This window comes from Coturnix japonica, unplaced genomic scaffold (genome assembly GCF_054131305.1).
Source record: "Coturnix japonica strain WE unplaced genomic scaffold, WE-NBRP24 Scf043, whole genome shotgun sequence".
NCBI lineage: Eukaryota > Metazoa > Chordata > Aves > Galliformes > Phasianidae > Coturnix > Coturnix japonica.
This window is the reverse complement of record NW_028188946.1, coordinates 4,015,592-4,035,557: the sequence shown is the minus strand read 5'-3', so window position 1 is coordinate 4,035,557 and position 19,966 is coordinate 4,015,592. Positions and strand designations below refer to the sequence as shown.

At 44.2% G+C, this 19,966-nt stretch overlaps 1 long non-coding RNA gene across 1 annotated transcript; it reads right to left on the bottom strand.

The window, feature by feature from the left end:
* Nucleotides 1-600: 600 nt before the first annotated feature.
* Nucleotides 601-19,825, bottom strand: LOC146752649 (uncharacterized). Its single transcript, XR_014940533.1, has 4 exons — nt 19,644-19,825; nt 13,505-14,021; nt 12,984-13,062; nt 601-1,093 (listed from the first exon to the last, which is right to left on the bottom strand). It is a non-coding gene; the product is annotated as an uncharacterized LOC146752649 (long non-coding RNA).
* Nucleotides 19,826-19,966: the final 141 nt, after the last annotated feature.

The window sequence follows — 19,966 nt, the reverse complement described above, 5'->3', positions numbered from 1 at the left end:
TGCTATGGGGACAGTCACCAACCACCACACCAAGATCCCACAGCCTCAAACTCCTCTAGGGATGGAGCATCCCAAAGTGACCCATTGCACCCCCAAACCCTGCAATAAAGAAGAGATCGCTCACCCCATTGTGAAGGCTGAGCCTTCCATCCAAAGGAAGGAGGCTCTAGATACAGCTCCTTCTCACCCCCATCCATAAGTGCTGTTAGGAGCAATCAAAAGGAGAAGACATCAGCCCAGTAATAAAGAAGAAATTCCTTACCCCATTGCAAAGTCAAAGACTCACCATAGACCCCAAAGGAAAGGATCTCCAAGCAGAGTCGCATCTCATATGGCATCCAGAGCTCGAAAGCATCAGGAAGGAGAATCCTCTCCCTCAATGCTCCCATAGGAGCACCGAGCTGGAACTGATGCTGCCCCCTGCCCTTCCCAGCCCTTAAATACCAATCAAGGAGGGGAGGAGCCAGGCTCCAACCAATCGCAATTCACCCCTCAACGGCCCCCACCTGTGCCCATGGGGTGGGCCCCTCCCCTCAGCAGGTGCCCAATCAGGATGTTACATAACATCCCCATTCAAGAACAAAGACAAAAACAAAACAGTAACAGGTGAGTAATTATATTTATTTGTTCTTATAGGGGAGGGTTGTGGATAGAGGAGAAACAACAGCACAGTATATGGACACGGGGGTGCAGATCTCACTCTTGCAATGGGGTGACACTGTGGGCACCGCTCTAGGGTAGATGCTGGGGAGACATTGGAACGATGGGGGGTCATGGGGACGATGATAATTATTATATAATCAGGGTGATATAATAGAAATGCTTAGTCATGGTTGGAAGCCATGATGGGGCGGGGACACAGCAGTACAGCCCAAGTGTAGGCAATGCACCTGATTGGCTGCAGGGCTGGCTCCGCCCCCTCCTGGGGCTCATATAAGGGCTGGCACTGTGGGGCAGCAGGTATTTGCTGGAGCTCCTCGCTGAGGTCACATCTACCCACATGAAGAAGCTCTTCTGCTCTGTTGCTGCCTTGGACCAAGAGCTGCTGGATGGAGCTGCAGGACTTGGCTTCTCCGCCATCACGCTGCTCGGCCTAGAACAGCACTACAGGAGGTGAGTTCTGGCTCTGATACTTGAATAATGCTGAGCTGATGGGGGGCAGAGATGTTTGGGGGGGGATGTTGAGGTGTCTGGGGGGGGACACGGAGCTGATGTTTGAAAATGAAGCTGTATGTAGATGTGGAGGTATCAATAGAGTTACACAAGGAACCATGTTGGAATGTGACGATGAGTAGATGAGGTTTTCTTCCGCTCTAACCCTGCTTTTCTTGGTTTTCTTCCGCTCTAACCCTGTCTTTCTTAGTTTTCTTCTGCTCTAACCCTGTTTTTCTTGGTTTTTTTCGGCTCTAACCCTGCTTTTCTTGGTTTTTTTCGGCTATAACCCTGTTTTTCTTGGTTTTTTTCGGCTCTAACCCTGTTTTTTTGTTTTTTTCGGCTCTAACCCGGTTTTTCTTGGTTTTTTTCGGCTCTAACCCTGTTTTTCTTGGTTTTCTTCGGCTCTAACCCTGCTTTCCTTGGTTTTCTCTGGCTCTAACCCTGTTTTTCTTGGTTTCCTTCCGCTCTAACCCTGTTTTTCTTGGTTTTCTTCTTTTCTAACCCAGTTTTTCTTGGTTTACTTCCGTTCTAACCCGGGTTTCTTGGTTTTCTTCCGCTCTAACCCAGTTTTTCTTGGTTTTCCTCCGTTCTAACCCGGCTTTTCTTGGTTTTTTTCGGCTCTAACCCTGTTTTTCTTGGTTTTTTTCTGCTCTAACCCTGTTTTTCTTGGTTTTTTTTTGGCTCTAACCCTGTTTTTCTTGGTTTTCTTCCGTTCTAACCCGGCTTTTCTTGGTTTTTTTTGGCTCTTACCCAGTTTTTCTTGGTTTTCTTCGGCTCTAACCCTGTTTTTCTTGGTTTTATTCAGCTCTACCCCTGTATTTCTTAGTTTATTTCGGCTCTACACCTGCTTTTCTTGGTTTACTTCCGATCTAACCCTGCTTTTCTTGGTTTTCATCCGATCTAACCCTGTTTTACTTGTATTTTTTCTGCTCTAACCCTGCTTTCCCTGGTTTTCTCCGGCTCTAACCCTGTTTTTCTTGGTTTTCTTTCGCTCTAACCCTGTTTTTCTTGGTTTTTTTCGGCTCTACCCCTGCTTTTCTTGGTTTTCTTCCGCTCTAACCCTGCTTTTCTTGGTTTTCATCTGATCTAACCCTGTATTTCTTGGTTTTTTTCAGCTCTAACCCTATTTTTCTTGTTTTTTTTCGGCTCTAACCCTGCTTTCCTTGGTTTTCTTCGGCTCTTACCCTGTTTTTCTTGCTTTTCTTCCTCTCTAACCGTGTTTTTCTTGGTTTTCATCGGCTCTAACCCTGTTTTTCTTGGTTTTCTTCTGCTCTAACCCTGTTTTTCTTGGTTTTCTTTTGTTCTAACCCTGCTTTTCTTGGTTTTCTTTGGCTCTAACCCTGTTTTTCTTGGTTTTTTTCAGCTCTAACTCTGTTTTTCTTGGTTTCTTCCGTTCTAACCCGGCTTTTCTTGGTTTTTTTTGGCTCTTACCCTGTTTTTCTTGGTTTTCTTCGGCTCTAACCCTGTTTTTCTTGGTTTTATTCAGCTCTACCCCTGTTTTTCTTACTTTTTTTCGGCTCTACCCCTGCTTTTCTTGGTTTACTTTCGATCTAACCCTGCTTTTCTTGGTTTTCATCCGATCTAACCCTGTTTTTCTTGGTTTTTTTCGGCTCTAACCCTGCTTTTCTTGGTTTTCTTCCGCTCTAACCCTGCATTTCTTGGTTTTCATCTGATCTAACCCTGTTTTTCTTGGTTTTTTTCAGCTCTAACCCTATTTTTCTTGTTTTTTTTCAGCTCTAACCCTGCTTTCCTTGGTTTTCTTCCGCTCTAACCCTGTTTTTCTTGCTTTTCTTACTCTCTAACCGTGTTTTTCTTGGTTTTCTTCGGCTCTAACCCTGTTTTTCTTGGTTTTCTTCTGCTCTAACCCTGTTTTTCTTGGTTTCTTCCGTTCTAACCCGGCTTTTCTTGGTTTTCTTTTGTTCTAACCCTGCTTTTCTTGCTTTTCTTTGGCTCTAACCCTGTTTTTCTTGGTTTTTTTCAGGTCTAACTCTGTTTTTCTTGGTTTCTTCCGTTCTAACCCGGCTTTTCTTAGTTTTCTTTGGCTCTAACCCTGTTTTTCTTGGTTTTTTTCGGCTCCAACCCTGTTTTTCTTGGTTTTTTTCGGCTCTAACCCTGTTTTTCTTGGTTTTTTTTGGATCTAACCCTGTTTTTCTTGGTTATTTTCGGCTGTTACCCTGTTTTTCTTGGTTTTCTTCTGCTCTAACCCTGTTTTTCTTGGTTATTTTCGGCTCTAACCCTGTTTTTCTTGGGTTTTTTTTGGCTCTAACCCTGTTTTTCTTGGTTTTCTTCGGCTCTAACCCTGCTTTCCTTCGTTTTCTCCGGCTCTAACCCTGTTTTTCTTGGTTTCCTTCCGCTCTAACCCTGTTTTTCTTGGTTTTCTTCCATTCTAACCCTCCTTTTCTTGGTTTTCTCCGGCTCTAACCCTGTTTTTCTTGGTTTATTTCAGCTCTAACCCTATTTTAATTGGTTTCTTCCGTTCTAACCCGGCTTTTCTTGGTTTTCTTTGGCTCTAACCCTGTTTTTCTTGGTTTTTCTCGGCTCTAACCCTGTTTTTCTTGGTTTTTTTCGGCTCTAACCCTGTTTTTCTTGGTTTTTCTCGGCTCTAACCCTGTTTTTCTTGGTTTTCTTCTGCTCTAACCCTGTTTTTCTTGGTTTTTTTCCGCTCTAACCCTGCTTTTCTTGGTTTTCTTCGGCTCTAACCCCGTTTTTCTTGGTTTTCTTCCGTTCTAACCCGGCTTTTCTTGGTTTTCTTCCGCTCTAACCCTGTTTTTCTTGGTTTTTTTCGGCTCTAACCCTGTTTTTCTTGTTTTTTTCGGCTCTAACCCTCTTTTTCTTGTTTTTTTTCGGCTCTAACCCTGTTTTTCTTGGTTTTCTTCGGCTTTAACCCTGCTTTCCTTGGTTTTCTTCCGCTCTAACCCTGTTTTTCTTGGTTTCCTTCCGCTCTAACCCTGTTTTTCTTGGTTTTCTTCTTTTCTAACCCAGTTTTTCATGGTTTACTTCCGTTCTAACCCGGGTTTCTTGGTTTTCTTCCGCTCTAACCCTGTTTTTCTTGGTTTTCCTCCCTTCTAACCCGGCTTTTCTTGGTTTTTTTCGGCTCTAACCCTGTTTTTCTTGGTTTTTTTTGGCTCTAACCCTGTTTTTCTTGGTTTTCTTCCGTTCTAACCCGGCTTTTCTTGGTTTTTTTTGGCTCTTACCCAGTTTTTCTTGGTTTTCTTCGGCTCTAACCCTGTTTTTCTTGGTTTTCTTTCACTCTAACCCTGTTTTTCTTGGGTTTTTTCGGCTCTACCCCTGCTTTTCTTGGTTTCTTTCCGCTCTAACCCTGCTTTTCTTGGTTTTCATCTGATCTAACCCTATTTTTCTTGTTTTTTTTCGGCTCTAACCCTGTTTTTCTTGCTTTTCTTCCTCTCTAACCGTGTTTTTCTTGGTTTTCTTCGGCTCTAACCCTGTTTTTCTTGGTTTTCTTCTGCTCTAACCCTGTTTTTCTTGGTTATTTTCGGCTCTAACCCTGTTTTTCTTGGGGTTTTTTTGGCTCTAACCCTGTTTTTCTTGGTTTTCTTCGGCTCTAACCCTGCTTTCCTTGGTTTTCTCCGGCTCTAACCCTGTTTTTCTTGGTTTCCTTCCGCTCTAACCCTGTTTTTCTTGGTTTTTTTTGGCTCTTACCCAGTTTTTCTTGGTTTTCTTCGGCTCTAACCCTGTTTTTCTTGGTTTTATTCAGCTCTACCCCTGTATTTCTTAGTTTATTTCGGCTCTACACCTGCTTTTCTTGGTTTACTTACGATCTAACCCTGCTTTTCTTGGTTTTCATCCGATCTAACCCTGTTTTACTTGTATTTTTTCTGCTCTAACCCTGCTTTCCCTGGTTTTCTCCGGCTCTAACCCTGTTTTTCTTGGTTTTCTTTCGCTCTAACCCTGTTTTTCTTGGTTATTTTCGGCTCTAACCCTGTTTTTCTTGGGGTTTTTTTGGCTCTAACCCTGTTTTTCTTGGTTTTCTTCCGCTCTAACCCTGTTTTTCTTGGTTTTCCTTCGTTCTAACCCGGCTTTTCTTGGTTTTTTTCGGCTCTAACCATGTTTTTCTTGGTTTTTTTCCGCTCTAACCCGGCTTTTCTTGGTTTTTTTGGCTCTAACCCTGTTTTTCTTGGATTTCTTCCGTTCTAACCCGGCTTTTCTTGGTTTTTTATGGCCCTTACCCAGTTTTTCTTGGTTTTCTTCCGCTCTAACACGGCTTTTCTTGGATTTTTCCGCTCTAACCCTGTTTTTCTTGGTTTTTTTCGGCTCTAACCCTGTTTTTCTTGGTTTTCTACCGCTCTAACCCTGTTTTTCTTGGTTTTTTTTTGGCTCTAACCCTGTTTTTCTTGGTATTTTTCGGCTCAAACCCTGTTTTTCTTTCTTTTTTTCGGCTCTAACACTGTTTTTCTTGGTTTTTTTCGGCTCTAACCCTGCTTTTCTTGGTTTTCTTCGGCTCTAACCCTGTTTTTCTTGGTTTTTTTCGGCTCTAACACTGTTTTTCTTGGTTTTCTTCGGCTCTAACCCTGCTATTCTTGGCTTTCTTCCGATCTAACCCTTTTTTTCTTGTTTTTTTTTTTGGTCTAACCCTGTTTTTCTTGGGTTTTTTCGCCTCTAACTCTGTTTTTCTTGGTTTTCTGTCGTTCTAACCCGGCTTTTCTTGTTTTTTTTCTGCTCTAACCCTGCTTTTCTTGGTTTTCTTCCGCTCTATCCCTGTTTTTCTTGGTTTTCTTCTGCTCTAACCCGGCTTTTCTTGGTTTTATTCCGCTCTAACCCTGTTTTTCTTGGTTTTCTTTCGTTCTAACCCGGCTTTTCTTGTTTTTTTTCGGCTCTAACCCTGTTTTTCTTGGTTTTCTTTTATTCTGACAGGCTTTTCTTGGTTTTCTTCTGCTCTAACCCTGTTTTTCTTGGTTTTATTCAGCTCTACCCCTGTTTTTCTTGGGTTTTTTCGGCTCTACCCCTGCTTTTCTTGGTTTTCTTCCGATCTAACCCTGTTTTTCTTGGTTTTCTTCCGCTCTAACCCTGCTTTTCTTGGTTTTTTTCTGATCTAACCCTGTTTTTCTTGGTTTTTTTTGGCTCTAACCCTGTTTTTCTTGGTATTTTTCGGCTCAAACCCTGTTTTTCTTTCTTTTTTTCGGCTCTAACCCTGTTTTTCTTGGTTTTTTTCGGCTCTAACCCTGTTTTTCTTGGTTTTCTTCCGCTCTAACTCTGTTTTTCTTGGTTTTCTTCGTCTCTAAAACTGTTTTTCTTGGTTTTCTTCTACTCTAACCCTGTTTTTCTTGGTTTTCTTCGGCTCTAACCCCGTTTTTCTTGGTTTTCTTTTGTTCTAACCCTGCTTTTCTTGGTTTTCTTCCGTTCTAACCCTGTTTTTCTTGGTTTTCTTCCGTTCTAACCCGGCTTCTCTTGGTTTTTTTCGGCTCAAACCCTGTTTATCTTGCTTTTCTTCGGCTCTAACCCTGTTTTTCTTGCTTTTCTTCCGTTCTAACCAGGTATTTAAAAAAAAAAGGAAAAAAAGAAAAAAACCAAGAAAATCCGGGTTAGAACGGACGAAAACCAAGAAAAACGGGGTTAGAGCAGAAAAAAACCAAGAAAAACAGGTTTAGAGCCAAATAAAACCAAGAAAAACAGGGGTAGAGCGGAAGAAAACCAAGAAAAACAGGGTTGGAGCGGAAGAAAACCAATAAAAACAGGAATAGAAAGGAAGAAAACCAAGAAAAGCCGGGTTAGAAGAGAAGACAACCAAGAAAAAAAAGGTTAGAGCCGAAGAAACACAAGAAAAGCAGGGTTAGAGCCGAAAAAAACCAAGAAAAACAGGGTTAGAGCCGAAAAAAACCAAGAAAAACAGGGTTAGAGCGGAAGAAAACCAAGAAAAACAGGGTTAGAGCCGAAAAAAACCAACATAAAAAGGGTTAGAGCCGAAGAAAACCAAGAAAAACATGGTTAGAGCGGAAGAAAACCAAGAAAAACGGGCTTGGAGCCAAAGAAAACCAAGGAAAGCAGGGTTAGAGCCGAAAAAAACCAAGAAAAGCCAGGTTAGAATGGAAGAAAACCAAGAAAAATTGGATTAGAACGGAAGAAAACCAAGAAAAACGGGGTTAGAGCAGAAGAAAACCAAGAAAAGCCGGGTTAGAACAAAAGAAAACCAAGAAAAACAGGTTTAGAGCCGAAAAAATCCAAGAAAAGCCGGGTTAGAACGGAAGAAAACCAAGAAAGACAGGGTTAGAGCCGAAAAAATCCAAGAAAAGCCGGGTTAGAACGGAAGAAAACCAAGAAAAATGGGGTTAGAGCCGAAGAAAACCAAGAAAAAAAGGGTTAGAGCCAGAGAAAACCAAGGAAAGCAGAGTTAGAGCCAGAGAAAACCAAGAAAAACAGGGTTACAGCCAAAAAAAACCAAGAAAAGCCAGGTTATATCGGAAGAAAACTAAGAAAAACAGAGTTAGAGCGGAAGAAAACCAAGAAAAGCCGGGTTAGAGCCGAAGAAATACAAGAAAAACAGGGGCTGAGCGGAAGAAAACCAAGAAAAACGGGGTTAGATCCGAAGAAATACAAGAAAAGCAGGGTTAGAGCCGACAAAAACCAAGAAAAACAGGGTTAGAGCCGAAAAAAACCAAGAAAAACAGGGTTAGAGCGGAAGAAAACCAAGAAAAACAGGGTTAGAGCCGAAAAAAACCAAGAAAAACAGGGTTAGAGCGGAAGAAAACCAAGAAAAACAGCGTAAGAGCCAAAAAAAACCAAGAAAAAAAACCCTAACCCTAACCCTAACCCTAACCCTAACCCTAACCCTAACCCTAACCCTAACCCTAACCCTAACCCTAACCCTAACCCTAACCCTAACCCTAACCCTAACCCTGCCCTAACCCTAAACCTAACCCTAACCCTAACCCTAACCCTAACCCTAACCCTAACCCTAACCCTAACCCTAACCCTAACCTTAACCCTAACCCTAACCCTGCCCTAACCCTAACCCTAACCCTAACCCTAACCCTAACCCTAACCCTAACCCTAACCCTAACCCTAACCTTAACCCTACCCTAGCCCTAAGCCTTACCCTAAACCTAAACCTAACCCTAACCCTAACCCTAACCCTAACCCTAACCCTAACCCCTGTTTTCTACTCTAACCCTGCTTTCCTTGGTTTTCTTTGGCTCTAACCCCGTTTTTCTTGGTTTTCTTCCACTCTAACCATGTTTTTCTTGATTTTTACGGCTCTAACCCTGTTTTTTTTGTTTTTTTTCGGCTCTAACCCTAATTATTTTGGTTTTATTCCGCTCTAACCCTGTTTATCCTGGTTTTCTTCCGGTCTAACCCAGCTTTTCTTGGTTTTTTTCGGCTCTAACCCTGTTTTTCTTGGTTTTCTTCCGCTCTAACCCTGTTTTTCTTGGTTTTCTTCCGTTCTAAAACGGCTTCTATTAGTTTTTTTCGGCTCAAACCCTGTTTTTCTTGCTTGTCTTTGGCTCTAACTCTGTTTTTCTTGGTTTTCTTACGTTCTAACCAGGTATTTAAAAAAAAAAAAAAGAAAAGAAAAAAACCAAGAAAATCCGGGTTAGAACGGACGAAAACCAAGAAAAACGGGGTTAGAGCCGAAAAAAACCAAGAAAAACAGGGTTAGAGCCAAATAAAACCAAGAAAAACAGGGGTAGAGCCGAAAAAAACCAATAAAAACAGGAATAGAAAGGAAGAAAACCAAGAAAAGCCGGGTTAGAGCGGAAGAAAACCAAGAAAAACAGGGTTAGAAGAGAAGACAACCAAGAAAAACAAGGTTAGAGCCGAAGAAAAACAAGAAAAGCAGGGTTATAGCGGAAGAAAACCAAGAAAAACAGGGTTACAGCCGAAAAAACCAAGAAAAACAGGGTTAGAGCCAAAAAAAACCAAGAAAAACAGGGTTAGAGCCAAAAAAAACCAAGAAAAACAGGGGTAGAGTCAAAAAAACCAAGAAAAACAGGGTTAGAGCCGAAAAAAACCAAGAAAAACAGGGTTAGAGCCAAAAAAAACCAAGAAAAACAAAGTGGAGTCGAAAAAACCAAGAAAAACAGGGTTAGAGCCGAAGAAAACCAAGAAAAGCCGGGTTAGAATGGAAGAAAACCAAGAAAAACGGGGTTAGAGCTGAAAAAATCCAAGAAAAGCCGGGTTAGAATGGAAGAAAACCAAGAAAAACGGGGTTAGAGCCGAAGAAAACCAAGAAAAACAGGGGCTGAGCGGAAGAAAACCAAGAAAAACGGGGTTAGATCCGGAGAAAACCAAGGAAAGCAGGGTTAGAGCGGAAGAAAACCAAGAAAAGCAGGGTTAGAGCCGAAAAAAACCAAGAAAAACAGGGTTAGAGCCGAAAAAAACCAAGAAAAACAGGGTTAGAGCCGAAAAAAGCCAAGAAAAACAGAGTTAGAGACGAAAACAACTCAGAAAAGCCGGGTTAGAACGGAAGAAAACCAAGAAAAACAGGGTTAGAGCGGAAGAAAATCAAGAAAAGCCGGGTTAGAGCCGAAGAAAAACAAGAAAAACAGGGTTAGAGCAGAAGAAAACCAAGAAAAGCCGAATTAGAACGGAAGAAAACCAAGAAAAACAGGGTTAGAGCCGAAAAAAAACAAGAAAAACAGGGTTAGAACAAAAGAAAACCAAGAAAAACAGGGTTAGAGCAAAATAAAACCAAGATAAACAGGGTTAGATCCGAAAAAAACAAAGAAAATCAGGGTTAGAGCGGAAGAAAACCAAGAAAAACAGGGTTAGAGTGGAAGAAAACCAAGAAAAACAGGGTTACAGCCGAAAAAAAAACAAGAAAAGCCGGGTTAGAACGGAAGAAAACCAAGAAAAACAGGGTTAGAGCCGAAGAAAACCAAGAAAAGCAGGGTTTGAGTGGAAGAAAACCAAGAAGAACAGGGTTAGAGCCGAAAAAAAACAAGAAAAACAGGGTTCGAGCCATAGAAAACCAAGAAGAACAGGGTTAGAGCGGAAGAAAACCAAGAAAAATAGGGTTAGAGCCGAAATAAACCAAGAAAAGCCAGGTTAGAACAGAAGAAAACCAAGAAAAACAGGGTTAGAGCCGAAGAAAACCAAGAAAAACAGGGTTAGAGCTGAAAAAAACCAAGAAAAACAGGGTTAGAGCCGGAAAAAAACAAGAAAAACAGGGGTAGAGCCGTAGAAAACCAAGAAAAACAGGGTTAGAGCAGAAAAAAACCAAGAAAAGCCAGGTTATATCGGAAGAAAACTAAGAAAAACAGAGTTAGAGCGGAAGAAAACCAAGTAAAGCCGTTTTAGAACGGAAGAAAACCAAGAAAAATGGGGTTAGAGCCGAAGAATACCAAGAAAAGCAGGGTTAGAATGGAAGAAAACCAAGAAAGACAGGGTTAGAGCCGAAAAAATCCAAGAAAAGCCGGGTTAGAACGGAAGAAAACCAAGAAAAACGGGGTTACAGCCGAAGAAAACCAAGAAAAACAGGGTTAGAGCCAGAGAAAACCAAGGAAAGCAGGGTTAGAGCCAGAGAAAACTAAAAAAAACAGAGTTAGAGCGGAAGAAAACAAAAAAAAGCAGGGTTAGAACAAAAGAAAACCAAGAAAAAGGGGGTTAGAGCCGAAGAAAACCAAGAAAAACAGGGGCTGAGCGGAAGAAAACCAAGAAAAACGGGGTTAGATCCGAAGAAATACAAAAAAAGCAGGGTTAGAGCCGATAAAAACCAAGAAAAACAGGGTTACAGCCGAAAAAAACCAAGAAAAACAGGGTTAGAGCCGAAAAAGACAAGAAAAACAGGGGTAGAGCGGAAAAAAACAAAGAAAAACAGGGTTAGAGCCGAAAAAAGACAAGAAAAACAGGGTTAGAACAAAAGAAAACCAAGAAAAACGGGGTTAGAGCGGAAGAAAACCAAGAAAAACAGGGTTAGAGCCAAAAAAAATCAAGAAAACCAGGGTTAGAGCCGAAAAAAAAAAAGAAAACCAGGGTTAGATCGGAAAAAAACCAAGAAAAACAGGATTAGAAAGGAAGAAAACCAAGAAAAGCCGGGTTAGAACGGAAGAAAACCAAGAAAAACAGAGTTACACCGGAAGAAAAACAAAAAAAGCAGGGTTAGAGCGGAAGAAAACCAAGAAAAACAGGGTTAGGACAATAGAAAAGCAAGAAAAGCCGGGTTAGAGCGGAAGAAAACCAAGAAAAACAGGGTTAGAAAGGAAGAAAACCAAGAAAAGCTGGATTAGAACGGAAGAAAACCAAGAAAAACTGGGTTAGACCGGAAGAAAACCAAGAAAAACAGGGTTAGAAAGGAAGAAAACCAAGAAAAGCCGGGTTAGAACGGAAGAAAACCAAGAAAAACGGGGTTAGAGCGGAAGAAAACCAAGAAAAGCAGGGTTAGAGCAGAAGAAATCCAAGATAAACAGGGTTAGAGCCGGAAAAAAACAAGAAAACCAGGGTTAGAGCCGAAAAAAACCAAGAAAAGCTGGGTTAGAACCAAGGAAAACCAAGAAAAACAGGGTTAGAGTGGAAGAAAACCAAGAAAAGCCGGGTTAGAACGAAAGAAAACCAAGAAAAACAGGGTTAGAGCCGAAAAAAAACAAGAAAAGCCGGGTTAGAACGGAAGAAAACCAAGAAAAACAGGGTTAGAGCCGAAAAAAACCAAGAAAAACAGGGTTAGACCGGAAGAAAGCCAAGAAAAGCCAGGTTAGAACAGAAGAAAACCAAGAAAAACAGGGTTAGAGCGGAAGAAAACCAAGAAAAGCCGGGTTAGAGCGGAAGAAAACCAAGAAAAACGGGGTTAGAGCCGAAGAAAACCAAGAAAAACAGGGTTAGAGCGGAAGAAAACCAAGAAAAGCCGGGTTAGAACCAAAAAAAACCAAGAAAAACAGGGTTAGAGCCGATAAAAACTAAGAAAACCAGGGTTTGAGTCGAAGAAAACCAAGAAAAACAGGGTTAGAGCGGAAGAAAACCAAGAAAAACAGGGTCAGAGCGGAAGAAAACCAAGAAAAACAGGGTTAGATCCGGAGAAAACCAAGGAAAGCAGGGTTAGAGCGGAAGAAAACCAAGAAAAGCAGGGTTAGAGCCGAAAAAAACCAAGAAAAACAGGGTTAGAGCCGAAAAAAACCAAGAAAAACAGGGTTAGATATGAAAAAAACCAAGAAAAACAGGGTTAGAGCAGAAGTAAACCAAGAAAAACAGGGTTAGAGCCGTAGAAAACCAAGAAAAACAGGGTTAGAGCCGGAGAAAACCAAGAAAAACAGGGTTAGAGCCGAAAAAAACCAAGAAAAAAAACCCTAACCCTAACCCTAACCCTAGATGGATTAGGGCAAGGCCAAAGTGAACATCACGCAGAACATCAAGATGAGGACAAGGCCCAAAAGAACACTGCAAGGAACATCAAGATGGAGGGCAAAGCTGAAGAGAAAACTGCAGCAAACACCAAGATGGATGGCAAGGCCCAAAAGGGCACTACAAGAAACATCAAGATGGGGGGCAAGGCCCAAAAGGGCACTACAAGAAACATCAAGATGGGGGGCAAGGCCTAAAAGGGCACTACAAGAAACATCAAGATGGAGGGCAAGGCCCAATAGAACATTGCAATGATGATCAAGATGGGGGGCAAGGCGGCAGAGGAAACTGCCTGGAACTCCAACACGGAATGAAAGGCTGAAGGGAATGAAGCACCAAAATGAACAACAAGGCCCATAGAATGAACAGAACAGCAAAATGAGAACAAAGGAAACACTGCAGGAAATGCTGGAGAAACAGCAGAGAACAGAGGAAAAGAGAATGGAGAAGGATGAGAGCAGACATTATCATTATAATAATGGAACGTTACCTTCTATTTCAGTATGGAACAGGTAAAAAGCAATTGTGTGTGCTGCCCTTACCTGCTGGGCTGAGAGTTACCATCAGCAAAGCTGGGTCCAGGCAATGCAGGTTTCTGTTCCTCACTGCTCTCATAAGAACCTATAAGACCCCATAAGAACCTGTAAGACCCCATAAGAACCTATAAGACCGCACAAGAACCTATAAGACCCCACAAGAACCTATAAGACCCCACAAGAACCTATAAGACCCCACAAGAACCTATAAGACCCCACAAGAACCTATAAGACCCCATAGGAACCTATAAGACCCCATAGGAACCTGTAAGACCCCATAGGAACCTGTAAGACCCCATAAGAACCTGTAAGACCCCATAAGAACCTATAAGACCCCATAAGAACCTGTAAGACCCCATAAGAACCTGTAAGACCCCATAAGAACCTGTAAGACCCCATAAGAACCTGTAAGATCCCATAAGAACCTGTAAGACCCCATCGGAACCTGTAAGACCCCATCGGAACCTCTAAGACCCCATCGGAACCTCTAAGACCCCATAGGAACCTCTAAGACCCCATAGGGTTACCATAAGGACCCATCGGACCACAGGGCTCATGGAAGGCAGGAGGTGATGATGGAGATCCTCATAGAAGGACCCAGGGCTCATGGAAGGCAGGAGGTGATGATGGAGATCCTCATAGAAGGACCCAGGGCTCATGGAAGGCAGGAGGTGATGATGGAGATCCTCATAGAAGGACACAGGGCTCATGGAAGGCAGGAGGTGATGGAGAACCAACACAGCCTCACCAAGGGCAAATGCTCCTTGACTGACCTCATAGACTTCTATGATGGCGCTGATACATCAGTAGACAAAGGAAGACCTGCTGATATCATCTACTTAGACTTCACCAAGGCCTCTGATGCAGGACCCCACAGTGTCCTCATGTCCAAGTGATGAAGACACCAAGCGGACGGGAAGATGATGAGATGGATGAAGAACTGGCTGTAGAACCGAGTCCAGAGAGCAGCAGCCAATGGCTCCATGTCCAGGTGGAGATAGTGATGAACAATGTCCCATAGGAGCCAGCATTGGGGCTGATACTCTGCAATATATGAGCATAGAATCAAATGATGATCAGCACTGAAGACCATCACGACCATCTCCATTCAACCCCCTGCTATGGGGACAGTCACCAACCACCACACCAGGGTCCCACAGCCTCAAACACCTCCAGGGATGGAGCATCCCAAAGTGACCCATTGCACCCCCAAACCCTGCAATAAAGAAGGGATTGATCACCCCATTGTGAAGGCTGAGCCTTCCATCCAAAGGAAGGAGGCTCTAGATACAGCTCCTTCTCACCCCATCCATAATAGATACGGCTCCTTCTCACCCCATCCATAATAGATACGGCTCCTTCTCATACCCATCCATAATAGATACGGCTCCTTCTCACCCATCCATAATAGATACGGCTCCTTCTCACCCCATCCATAATAGATACGGCTCCTTCTCATACCCATCCATAATAGATACGGCTCCTTCTCACCCCATCCATAATAGATACGGCTCCTTCTCACCCCATCCATAATAGATACGGCTCCTTCTCACCCCATCCATAATAGATACGGCTCCTTCTCATACCGATCCATAATAGATACGGCTCCTTCTCACCCCATCCATAATAGATACGGCTCCTTCTCATACCCATCCATAATAGATACGGCTCCTTCTCACCCATCCATAATAGATACGGCTCCTTCTCATACCCATCCATAATAGATACGGCTCCTTCTCATCCCATCCATAATAGATACGGCTCCTTCTCACCCCATCCATAATAGATACGGCTCCTTCTCATACCCATCCATAATAGATACGGCTCCTTCTCACACCCATCCATAATAGATACGGCTCCTTCTCACCCCCATCCATAATAGATACGGCTCCTTCTCACCCCCATCCATAATAGATACGGCTCCTTCTCACCCCCATCCATAATAGATACGGCTCCTTCTCACCCCATCCATAATAGATACGGCTCCTTCTCACCCCCATCCATAATAGATACGGCTCCTTCTCACCCCCATCCATAATAGATACGGCTCCTTCTCACCCCCATCCATAATAGATACGGCTCCTTCTCACCCATCCATAATAGATACGGCTCCTTCTCATACCCATCCATAATAGATACGGCTCCTTCTCACCCCCATCCATAATAGATACGGCTCCTTCTCACCCCATCCATAATAGATACGGCTCCTTCTCACCCCATCCATAATAGATACGGCTCCTTCTCATACCGATCCATAATAGATACGGCTCCTTCTCATACCGATCCATAATAGATACGGCTCCTTCTCACCCATCCATAATAGATACGGCTCCTTCTCACCCCATCCATAATAGATACGGCTCCTTCTCACCCCATCCATAATAGATACGGCTCCTTCTCACCCCCATCCATAATAGATACGGCTCCTTCTCACCCATCCATAATAGATACGGCTCCTTCTCACCCCATCCATAATAGATACGGCTCCTTCTCACCCCATCCATAATAGATACGGCTCCTTCTCACCCCATCCATAATAGATACGGCTCCTTCTCACCCCATCCATAATAGATACGGCTCCTTCTCACCCCCATCCATAATAGATACGGCTCCTTCTCACCCCATCCATAATAGATACGGCTCCTTCTCATACCGATCCATAATAGATACGGCTCCTTCTCATACCGATCCATAATAGATACGGCTCCTTCTCATACCGATCCATAATAGATACGGCTCCTTCTCACCCATCCATAATAGATACGGCTCCTTCTCACCCCCATCCATAATAGATACGGCTCCTTCTCACCCCATCCATAATAGATACGGCTCCTTCTCATACCCATCTATAATAGATACGGCTCCTTCTCATACCCATCTATAATAGATACGGCTCCTTCTCACCCCATCCATAATAGATACGGCTCCTTCTCACCCCCATCCATAATAGATACGGCTCCTTCTCACCCCATCCATAATAGATACGGCTCCTTCTCACCCCATCCATAATAGATACGGCTCCTTCTCACCCCATCCATAATAGATACGGCTCCTTCTCACCCCATCCATAATAGATACGGCTCCTTCTCACCCCATCCATAATAGATACGGCTCCTTCTCATACCCATCCATAATAGATACGGCTCCTTCTCACCCCATCCATAATAGATACGGCTCCTTCTCATCCCCATCCATAATAGATACGGCTCCTTCTCACCCATCCATAATAGATACGGCTCCTTCTCACCCCATCCATAATAGATACGGCTCCTTCTCACCCCATCCATAATAGATACGGCTCCTTCTCATACCCATCCATAATAGATACGGCTCCTTCTCACACCCATCCATAATAGATACGGCTCCTTCTCACCCCCATCCATAATAGATACGGCTCCTTCTCACCCCCATCCATAATAGATACGGCTCCTTCTCACCCCATCCATAATAGATACGGCTCCTTCTCATACCCATCTATAATAGATACGGCTCCTTCTCATACCCATCTATAATAGATACGGCTCCTTCTCACCCCATCCATAATAGATACGGCTCCTTCTCACCCCATCCATAATAGATACGGCTCCTTCTCACCCATCCATAATAGATACGGCTCCTTCTCACCCCATCCATAATAGATACGGCTCCTTCTCACCCCATCCATAATAGATACGGCTCCTTCTCACCCCATCCATAATAGATACGGCTCCTTCTCACCCCCATCCATAATAGATACGGCTCCTTCTCACCCCATCCATAATAGATACGGCTCCTTCTCATACCCATCCATAATAGATACAGCTCCTTATCATACCCATCCATAACAGATACGGCTCCTTCTCACCCCATCCATAATAGATACGGCTCCTTCTCACCCCCATCCATAAGTGCTGTTAGGAGCAATCAAAAGGAGCAGACATCAGCCCAGTAATAAAGAAGAAATTCCTTACCCCATTGCAAAGCCAAAGACTCACCACTGACCCCCAAGTAAAGGGTCTCCAAGCAGAGTCCCATCCCATATGGTATCCAGGAGAATCCTCTCCCTCAATGCTCCCATAGCAGCACCGAGCTGGAACTGATGCTGCCCCCTGCCCTTCCCAGCCCTTAAATACCAACCAAGGAGGGGAGGAGCCAGGCTCCAACCAATCACAATCCGCCCCACATGGGGTTGGCCCCTCCCCTCAGCAGGTGCCCAATCAGGATGTTACGTAACAGCTCCAATCAGGAACAAAAACAAAGCGATGACAGGTGAATAATGACATTGATTGGTTCTTATTGGATAGAGGAGAAACCACAGCACAATAAATGGGGGGACATTGATGATATCAATGATATAATTAGGGTGATATAATTAGGGTGATATAATTAAGGTGATATAATAGAAATGCTGAGTCATGATTGGACGCCATGATGGGGCGGAGTCACAGCAGTACAGCCCAAGTGCAGGCAACGCATCCGATTGGCTGCAGGGCTGGCTCCGCCCCCTCCTGGGGCTCATATAAGGGCTGGCACTGGGAGGCAGCAGGTATTTGCTGGAGCTCCTCGTTGTGGTCACATCGACCCACATGAAGAAGGGTTATATGGGGTTATATGTGTTTATATGGGGTTATATATGGGGTTATATGTGTTTATATGGGGTTATATATGGGGTTATATGTGTTTATATGGGGTTATATGGGGTTATATGGGGTTGTATGGGTTATATGGAGGGATATACAGGGTCTGTGGGGGGGATATGGGGTTATAGGGGGAGATATAGGGGTGATATGGGGTGTCTATGGGGCTATATGTAGGTTTTTGGGGTGTCTATGGGGCTCTATGGGGTGTCTATGGGGCTCTGTTGGGCTCTATGGGGTGTCTATGGGGGAATATGGGGTGTCTATGGGGCTCTATGGGGTGTCTATGGGGTTCTGTTGGGCTCTATGGGGTGTCTATGGGGTTCTGTGGGGCTCTATGGGGTGTCTATGGGGGGATATGGGGTGTCTATGGGGCCCTATGGGGGGATATGGGGTGTCTATGGGGTTATATGTGTTTATAAGGGGTTGTATGGGTTATATGGAGGGATATACGGGGTCTGTGGGGGGGATATGGGGTTATAGGGGGAGATATAGGGGGCATATGGGGTGTCTATGGGGCTATATGTAGGTTTTTGGGGTGTCTATGGGGCTCTATTGGGCTCTATGGGGTGTCTATGGGAGAATATGGGGTGTCTATGGGGCTCTATGGGGTTCTGTTGGGCTCTATGGGGTTCTGTTGGGGTCTATGGGGTTCTGTTGGGCTCTATGGGGTGTCTATGGGGGGCTATGGGGTGTCTATGGGGCCCTATGGGGGGATATGGGGTGTCTATGGGGTTATATGTGTTTATATGGGGTTGTATGGGTTATATGGAGGGATATACGGGGTCTGTGGGGGGGATATGGGGTTATAGGGGGAGATATAGGGGGGATATGGGGTGTCTATGGGGGGATATGGGGTGTCTATGGGGGGATATGGGGTGTCTATGGGGCTATATGTAGGTTTTTGGGGTGTCTATAGGGTTCTGTGGGGCTCTATGGGGTGCCTATGGTTCTCCTATAGTTCTCAATTATCCCCTATAGGGCTCCATTATCCCCCTATAGGGCTCCATTATCCCCTATAGGGCTCCATTATCCCCCTATAGGGCTCCATTATCCCCCTATAGGGCTCCATTTCCCCCTATAGGGCTCCATTATCCCCTATAGGGCTCCATTATCCCCCTATAGGGCTCCATTATCCCCCTATAGTTCTCAATTATCCCCTATAGGGCTCCATTATCCCCCTATAGGGCTCCATTATCCCCTATAGGGCTCCATTATCCCCCTATAGTTCTCAATTATCCCCTATAGGGCTCCATTATCCCCCTATAGGGCTCCATTATCCCCCTATAGGGCTCCATTATCCCCTATAGGGCTCCGTTATCCCCTATAGGGCTCCATTATCCTCTATAGGGCTCCATTATCCCCTATGGGGCTCCATTATCCCCTTATAGGGCTCCATTATGATCCTATAGGGCTCCATTATCCCCTATAGGGCTCCATTATCCCCTATATATCTCCATTATCCCCCTATAGGGCTCCATTATCCCCTATAGGGCTCCATTATCCCCTATAGGGCTCCATTACCCCCTATAGGGCTCCATTATCCCCCTATAGGGCTCCATTATCCCCTATAGGGCTCCATTATCCTCTATAGGGCTCCATTATCCCCTATAGTTCTCAATTATCCCCTATAGGGCTCCATTATCCCCTATAGGGCTCCATTATGATCCTATAGGGCTCCATTATCCCCTATAGGGCTCCGTTATCCCCTATAGGGCTCCATTATCCCCTATAGTTCTCAATTATCCCTTATAGGGCTCCATTATCCCCTATAGGGCTCCATTATGATCCTATAGGGCTCCATTATCCCCCTATAGGGCTCCATTATCCCCTATAGGGCTCCATTATCCCCCTATAGGGCTCCATTATCCCCTATAGGGCTCCATTATCCCCTATAGGGCTCCATTATCCCCCTATAGGGCTCCATTATCCCCTATAGGGCTCCATTATCCCCTATATATCTCCATTATGATCCTATACGTCTCAATTGCCGCTCAAAACAGGCGCCATATTGCCGACTATCCGTCACTTCCGGTACAACCCCACTCACACGTCACTTCCGGTACGCCTGTACCCACACGTCACTTCCGGCGCAGCAATATGGCGGCCCCCATGCCGCGTAATGGCCGATTTTCCCGTGATTCACACACGTTTTCATTATGTCTCCGTTATTCCGTGATTCACACACGTCTCCATTACGTCCCCGTTATTCATAACCGTGTTCTTTATGCCTTTGGTTCTCCGGTAGCGATACGAGCTCGGCCCGGCTCCTTTAGGCCTCAAGATGGCCGCTCCCACTCTCCCTTCACCCCCACTTCCTGTTTCCATCATCACGTGAACAACGCGGCGCCGCTTCCGCTTCCTCTCACGTGA